This window comes from Ascidia mentula (genome assembly GCF_947561715.1).
Source record: "Ascidia mentula chromosome 3 unlocalized genomic scaffold, kaAscMent1.1 SUPER_3_unloc_7, whole genome shotgun sequence".
Taxonomy (NCBI): Eukaryota; Metazoa; Chordata; class Ascidiacea; order Phlebobranchia; family Ascidiidae; genus Ascidia; species Ascidia mentula.
The window spans coordinates 22,100-28,270 of NW_028113731.1; the positions used below are offsets into that span (position 1 = coordinate 22,100).

Below are 6,171 nucleotides of genomic sequence, written 5' to 3' on the forward strand. Positions count from 1 at the left end.
TTCCTTGGCGTGTGCATACAGACGACACACACGCACTCATGGGATGCACCGCTGTTTCGTGCAATTGTTTTGCGAATGATTAACAGATGGTTATTCCCACATGTGTGGGAATGTGGGCCGTGCCTGGAGGTAGTGCAATACCAGGACAACCCGTGGGCAGGTCGAAGCAAGCTCCGGCACCGTGCCCCCTGTCCAAAAATCAGGTTAATACAAAGACATGCAAGCGAATCGCTTGCGTCCCAGGTATTAAACTGAGAAGAACAGATACTACACTTGATCTTAGCTCTAAAGAGCCGAGAAGCGATGCCGCAACATCCACTGAGTCCGCAACGTCCGGAAGAGTCCGTCTCGCATTTGCTGCCAAATTTTATTCCGGTGAAAAATGAAAAAAAAAAAAAAATTTCCTGGTTTTTTTCCTACCGTTTTTGGCAGGCCATTCAAATTAGTTTGTTCACCACATGACGTCACAAACGGACCCATGACCCACCTCCCAACCCCCGACACGACTCCTCCTGACCGTAACAGGCGAATCCCCCCCGTAGAAACTTCGTTTCTACCTTACGTTTTGCTCTACATCAGAGGATTAGTAAAAGACGGGGATAGCGCGAACGCAGTCCCCACTAGCAGAAATTGTACGGCCGAGTTACCCACATTTGGGGTAATCGCAAGGGTCAGCTAAGCCTAAGTGCAATGGCTAAGCCTCGCCCTGGGCCCACCGCCGGCCTGATCACGGTGAAGGCCCCCGTCAGGTAAGTATGCTTTGCACAGCTTCTTGAGAGGTAGCATTTTTGTCGTCCGTCCTTGTGTTTGCCGCATTGTGCATTTCACGGCTTGTTTTATCTGGTCTCCGACAAGCACAACAACCAAATGTGCCGTTAAATTAATTGCTCTCCCGTCCTCCCTCTCTACCTCTCTTTCCTTGGCGTGTGCATACAGACGACACACACGCACTCATGGGATGCACCGCTGTTTCGTGCAATTGTTTTGCGAATGATTAACAGATGGTTATTCCCACATGTGTGGGAATGTGGGCCGTGCCTGGAGGTAGTGCAATACCAGGACAACCCGTGGGCAGGTCGAAGCAAGCTCCGGCACCGTGCCCCCTGTCCAAAAATCAGGTTAATACAAAGACATGCAAGCGAATCGCTTGCGTCCCAGGTATTAAACTGAGAAGAACAGATACTACACTTGATCTTAGCTCTAAAGAGCCGAGAAGCGATGCCGCAACATCCACTGAGTCCGCAACGTCCGGAAGAGTCCGTCTCGCATTTGCTGCCAAATTTTATTCCGGTGAAAAATGAAAAAAAAAAAAAAATTTCCTGGTTTTTTTCCTACCGTTTTTGGCAGGCCATTCAAATTAGTTTGTTCACCACATGACGTCACAAACGGACCCATGACCCACCTCCCAACCCCCGACACGACTCCTCCTGACCGTAACAGGCGAATCCCCCCCGTAGAAACTTCGTTTCTACCTTACGTTTTGCTCTACATCAGAGGATTAGTAAAAGACGGGGATAGCGCGAACGCAGTCCCCACTAGCAGAAATTGTACGGCCGAGTTACCCACATTTGGGGTAATCGCAAGGGTCAGCTAAGCCTAAGTGCAATGGCTAAGCCTCGCCCTGGGCCCACCGCCGGCCTGATCACGGTGAAGGCCCCCGTCAGGTAAGTATGCTTTGCACAGCTTCTTGAGAGGTAGCATTTTTGTCGTCCGTCCTTGTGTTTGCCGCATTGTGCATTTCACGGCTTGTTTTATCTGGTCTCCGACAAGCACAACAACCAAATGTGCCGTTAAATTAATTGCTCTCCCGTCCTCCCTCTCTACCTCTCTTTCCTTGGCGTGTGCATACAGACGACACACACGCACTCATGGGATGCACCGCTGTTTCGTGCAATTGTTTTGCGAATGATTAACAGATGGTTATTCCCACATGTGTGGGAATGTGGGCCGTGCCTGGAGGTAGTGCAATACCAGGACAACCCGTGGGCAGGTCGAAGCAAGCTCCGGCACCGTGCCCCCTGTCCAAAAATCAGGTTAATACAAAGACATGCAAGCGAATCGCTTGCGTCCCAGGTATTAAACTGAGAAGAACAGATACTACACTTGATCTTAGCTCTAAAGAGCCGAGAAGCGATGCCGCAACATCCACTGAGTCCGCAACGTCCGGAAGAGTCCGTCTCGCATTTGCTGCCAAATTTTATTCCGGTGAAAAATGAAAAAAAAAAAAAAAATTTCCTGGTTTTTTTCCTACCGTTTTTGGCAGGCCATTCAAATTAGTTTGTTCACCACATGACGTCACAAACGGACCCATGACCCACCTCCCAACCCCCGACACGACTCCTCCTGACCGTAACAGGCGAATCCCCCCCGTAGAAACTTCGTTTCTACCTTACGTTTTGCTCTACATCAGAGGATTAGTAAAAGACGGGGATAGCGCGAACGCAGTCCCCACTAGCAGAAATTGTACGGCCGAGTTACCCACATTTGGGGTAATCGCAAGGGTCAGCTAAGCCTAAGTGCAATGGCTAAGCCTCGCCCTGGGCCCACCGCCGGCCTGATCACGGTGAAGGCCCCCGTCAGGTAAGTATGCTTTGCACAGCTTCTTGAGAGGTAGCATTTTTGTCGTCCGTCCTTGTGTTTGCCGCATTGTGCATTTCACGGCTTGTTTTATCTGGTCTCCGACAAGCACAACAACCAAATGTGCCGTTAAATTAATTGCTCTCCCGTCCTCCCTCTCTACCTCTCTTTCCTTGGCGTGTGCATACAGACGACACACACGCACTCATGGGATGCACCGCTGTTTCGTGCAATTGTTTTGCGAATGATTAACAGATGGTTATTCCCACATGTGTGGGAATGTGGGCCGTGCCTGGAGGTAGTGCAATACCAGGACAACCCGTGGGCAGGTCGAAGCAAGCTCCGGCACCGTGCCCCCTGTCCAAAAATCAGGTTAATACAAAGACATGCAAGCGAATCGCTTGCGTCCCAGGTATTAAACTGAGAAGAACAGATACTACACTTGATCTTAGCTCTAAAGAGCCGAGAAGCGATGCCGCAACATCCACTGAGTCCGCAACGTCCGGAAGAGTCCGTCTCGCATTTGCTGCCAAATTTTATTCCGGTGAAAAATGAAAAAAAAAAAAAAATTTCCTGGTTTTTTTCCTACCGTTTTTGGCAGGCCATTCAAATTAGTTTGTTCACCACATGACGTCACAAACGGACCCATGACCCACCTCCCAACCCCCGACACGACTCCTCCTGACCGTAACAGGCGAATCCCCCCCGTAGAAACTTCGTTTCTACCTTACGTTTTGCTCTACATCAGAGGATTAGTAAAAGACGGGGATAGCGCGAACGCAGTCCCCACTAGCAGAAATTGTACGGCCGAGTTACCCACATTTGGGGTAATCGCAAGGGTCAGCTAAGCCTAAGTGCAATGGCTAAGCCTCGCCCTGGGCCCACCGCCGGCCTGATCACGGTGAAGGCCCCCGTCAGGTAAGTATGCTTTGCACAGCTTCTTGAGAGGTAGCATTTTTGTCGTCCGTCCTTGTGTTTGCCGCATTGTGCATTTCACGGCTTGTTTTATCTGGTCTCCGACAAGCACAACAACCAAATGTGCCGTTAAATTAATTGCTCTCCCGTCCTCCCTCTCTACCTCTCTTTCCTTGGCGTGTGCATACAGACGACACACACGCACTCATGGGATGCACCGCTGTTTCGTGCAATTGTTTTGCGAATGATTAACAGATGGTTATTCCCACATGTGTGGGAATGTGGGCCGTGCCTGGAGGTAGTGCAATACCAGGACAACCCGTGGGCAGGTCGAAGCAAGCTCCGGCACCGTGCCCCCTGTCCAAAAATCAGGTTAATACAAAGACATGCAAGCGAATCGCTTGCGTCCCAGGTATTAAACTGAGAAGAACAGATACTACACTTGATCTTAGCTCTAAAGAGCCGAGAAGCGATGCCGCAACATCCACTGAGTCCGCAACGTCCGGAAGAGTCCGTCTCGCATTTGCTGCCAAATTTTATTCCGGTGAAAAATGAAAAAAAAAAAAAAATTTCCTGGTTTTTTTCCTACCGTTTTTGGCAGGCCATTCAAATTAGTTTGTTCACCACATGACGTCACAAACGGACCCATGACCCACCTCCCAACCCCCGACACGACTCCTCCTGACCGTAACAGGCGAATCCCCCCCGTAGAAACTTCGTTTCTACCTTACGTTTTGCTCTACATCAGAGGATTAGTAAAAGACGGGGATAGCGCGAACGCAGTCCCCACTAGCAGAAATTGTACGGCCGAGTTACCCACATTTGGGGTAATCGCAAGGGTCAGCTAAGCCTAAGTGCAATGGCTAAGCCTCGCCCTGGGCCCACCGCCGGCCTGATCACGGTGAAGGCCCCCGTCAGGTAAGTATGCTTTGCACAGCTTCTTGAGAGGTAGCATTTTTGTCGTCCGTCCTTGTGTTTGCCGCATTGTGCATTTCACGGCTTGTTTTATCTGGTCTCCGACAAGCACAACAACCAAATGTGCCGTTAAATTAATTGCTCTCCCGTCCTCCCTCTCTACCTCTCTTTCCTTGGCGTGTGCATACAGACGACACACACGCACTCATGGGATGCACCGCTGTTTCGTGCAATTGTTTTGCGAATGATTAACAGATGGTTATTCCCACATGTGTGGGAATGTGGGCCGTGCCTGGAGGTAGTGCAATACCAGGACAACCCGTGGGCAGGTCGAAGCAAGCTCCGGCACCGTGCCCCCTGTCCAAAAATCAGGTTAATACAAAGACATGCAAGCGAATCGCTTGCGTCCCAGGTATTAAACTGAGAAGAACAGATACTACACTTGATCTTAGCTCTAAAGAGCCGAGAAGCGATGCCGCAACATCCACTGAGTCCGCAACGTCCGGAAGAGTCCGTCTCGCATTTGCTGCCAAATTTTATTCCGGTGAAAAATGAAAAAAAAAAAAAAATTTCCTGGTTTTTTTCCTACCGTTTTTGGCAGGCCATTCAAATTAGTTTGTTCACCACATGACGTCACAAACGGACCCATGACCCACCTCCCAACCCCCGACACGACTCCTCCTGACCGTAACAGGCGAATCCCCCCCGTAGAAACTTCGTTTCTACCTTACGTTTTGCTCTACATCAGAGGATTAGTAAAAGACGGGGATAGCGCGAACGCAGTCCCCACTAGCAGAAATTGTACGGCCGAGTTACCCACATTTGGGGTAATCGCAAGGGTCAGCTAAGCCTAAGTGCAATGGCTAAGCCTCGCCCTGGGCCCACCGCCGGCCTGATCACGGTGAAGGCCCCCGTCAGGTAAGTATGCTTTGCACAGCTTCTTGAGAGGTAGCATTTTTGTCGTCCGTCCTTGTGTTTGCCGCATTGTGCATTTCACGGCTTGTTTTATCTGGTCTCCGACAAGCACAACAACCAAATGTGCCGTTAAATTAATTGCTCTCCCGTCCTCCCTCTCTACCTCTCTTTCCTTGGCGTGTGCATACAGACGACACACACGCACTCATGGGATGCACCGCTGTTTCGTGCAATTGTTTTGCGAATGATTAACAGATGGTTATTCCCACATGTGTGGGAATGTGGGCCGTGCCTGGAGGTAGTGCAATACCAGGACAACCCGTGGGCAGGTCGAAGCAAGCTCCGGCACCGTGCCCCCTGTCCAAAAATCAGGTTAATACAAAGACATGCAAGCGAATCGCTTGCGTCCCAGGTATTAAACTGAGAAGAACAGATACTACACTTGATCTTAGCTCTAAAGAGCCGAGAAGCGATGCCGCAACATCCACTGAGTCCGCAACGTCCGGAAGAGTCCGTCTCGCATTTGCTGCCAAATTTTATTCCGGTGAAAAATGAAAAAAAAAAAAAAATTTCCTGGTTTTTTTCCTACCGTTTTTGGCAGGCCATTCAAATTAGTTTGTTCACCACATGACGTCACAAACGGACCCATGACCCACCTCCCAACCCCCGACACGACTCCTCCTGACCGTAACAGGCGAATCCCCCCCGTAGAAACTTCGTTTCTACCTTACGTTTTGCTCTACATCAGAGGATTAGTAAAAGACGGGGATAGCGCGAACGCAGTCCCCACTAGCAGAAATTGTACGGCCGAGTTACCCACATTTGGGGTAATCGCAAGGGTCAGCTAAG

At 50.1% G+C, this 6,171-nt stretch overlaps 13 non-coding genes across 13 annotated transcripts; all 13 read right to left on the reverse strand.

The window, feature by feature from the left end:
* Nucleotides 1-107: 107 nt before the first annotated feature.
* On the reverse strand, nt 108-305 carry LOC145917512 (U2 spliceosomal RNA). The gene has a single exon (XR_014405547.1). It is a non-coding gene; the product is annotated as a U2 spliceosomal RNA (small nuclear RNA).
* A 288-nt stretch (nt 306-593) lies between these two features.
* On the reverse strand, nt 594-757 carry LOC145917542 (U1 spliceosomal RNA). Its single transcript, XR_014405575.1, has one exon. It is a non-coding gene; the product is annotated as a U1 spliceosomal RNA (small nuclear RNA).
* A 265-nt stretch (nt 758-1,022) lies between these two features.
* Nucleotides 1,023-1,220, reverse strand: LOC145917513 (U2 spliceosomal RNA). The gene has a single exon (XR_014405548.1). It is a non-coding gene; the product is annotated as a U2 spliceosomal RNA (small nuclear RNA).
* A 288-nt stretch (nt 1,221-1,508) lies between these two features.
* On the reverse strand, nt 1,509-1,672 carry LOC145917543 (U1 spliceosomal RNA). Its single transcript, XR_014405576.1, has one exon. It is a non-coding gene; the product is annotated as a U1 spliceosomal RNA (small nuclear RNA).
* A 265-nt stretch (nt 1,673-1,937) lies between these two features.
* On the reverse strand, nt 1,938-2,135 carry LOC145917514 (U2 spliceosomal RNA). Its single transcript, XR_014405549.1, has one exon. It is a non-coding gene; the product is annotated as a U2 spliceosomal RNA (small nuclear RNA).
* Nucleotides 2,136-2,424: 289 nt separating this feature from the next.
* On the reverse strand, nt 2,425-2,588 carry LOC145917545 (U1 spliceosomal RNA). Its single transcript, XR_014405578.1, has one exon. It is a non-coding gene; the product is annotated as a U1 spliceosomal RNA (small nuclear RNA).
* A 265-nt stretch (nt 2,589-2,853) lies between these two features.
* Nucleotides 2,854-3,051, reverse strand: LOC145917516 (U2 spliceosomal RNA). The gene has a single exon (XR_014405551.1). It is a non-coding gene; the product is annotated as a U2 spliceosomal RNA (small nuclear RNA).
* Nucleotides 3,052-3,339: 288 nt separating this feature from the next.
* Nucleotides 3,340-3,503, reverse strand: LOC145917546 (U1 spliceosomal RNA). Its single transcript, XR_014405579.1, has one exon. It is a non-coding gene; the product is annotated as a U1 spliceosomal RNA (small nuclear RNA).
* A 265-nt stretch (nt 3,504-3,768) lies between these two features.
* Nucleotides 3,769-3,966, reverse strand: LOC145917517 (U2 spliceosomal RNA). The gene has a single exon (XR_014405552.1). It is a non-coding gene; the product is annotated as a U2 spliceosomal RNA (small nuclear RNA).
* A 288-nt stretch (nt 3,967-4,254) lies between these two features.
* Nucleotides 4,255-4,418, reverse strand: LOC145917547 (U1 spliceosomal RNA). Its single transcript, XR_014405580.1, has one exon. It is a non-coding gene; the product is annotated as a U1 spliceosomal RNA (small nuclear RNA).
* A 265-nt stretch (nt 4,419-4,683) lies between these two features.
* On the reverse strand, nt 4,684-4,881 carry LOC145917518 (U2 spliceosomal RNA). Its single transcript, XR_014405553.1, has one exon. It is a non-coding gene; the product is annotated as a U2 spliceosomal RNA (small nuclear RNA).
* Nucleotides 4,882-5,169: 288 nt separating this feature from the next.
* On the reverse strand, nt 5,170-5,333 carry LOC145917548 (U1 spliceosomal RNA). Its single transcript, XR_014405581.1, has one exon. It is a non-coding gene; the product is annotated as a U1 spliceosomal RNA (small nuclear RNA).
* Nucleotides 5,334-5,598: 265 nt separating this feature from the next.
* Nucleotides 5,599-5,796, reverse strand: LOC145917520 (U2 spliceosomal RNA). The gene has a single exon (XR_014405554.1). It is a non-coding gene; the product is annotated as a U2 spliceosomal RNA (small nuclear RNA).
* Nucleotides 5,797-6,171: the final 375 nt, after the last annotated feature.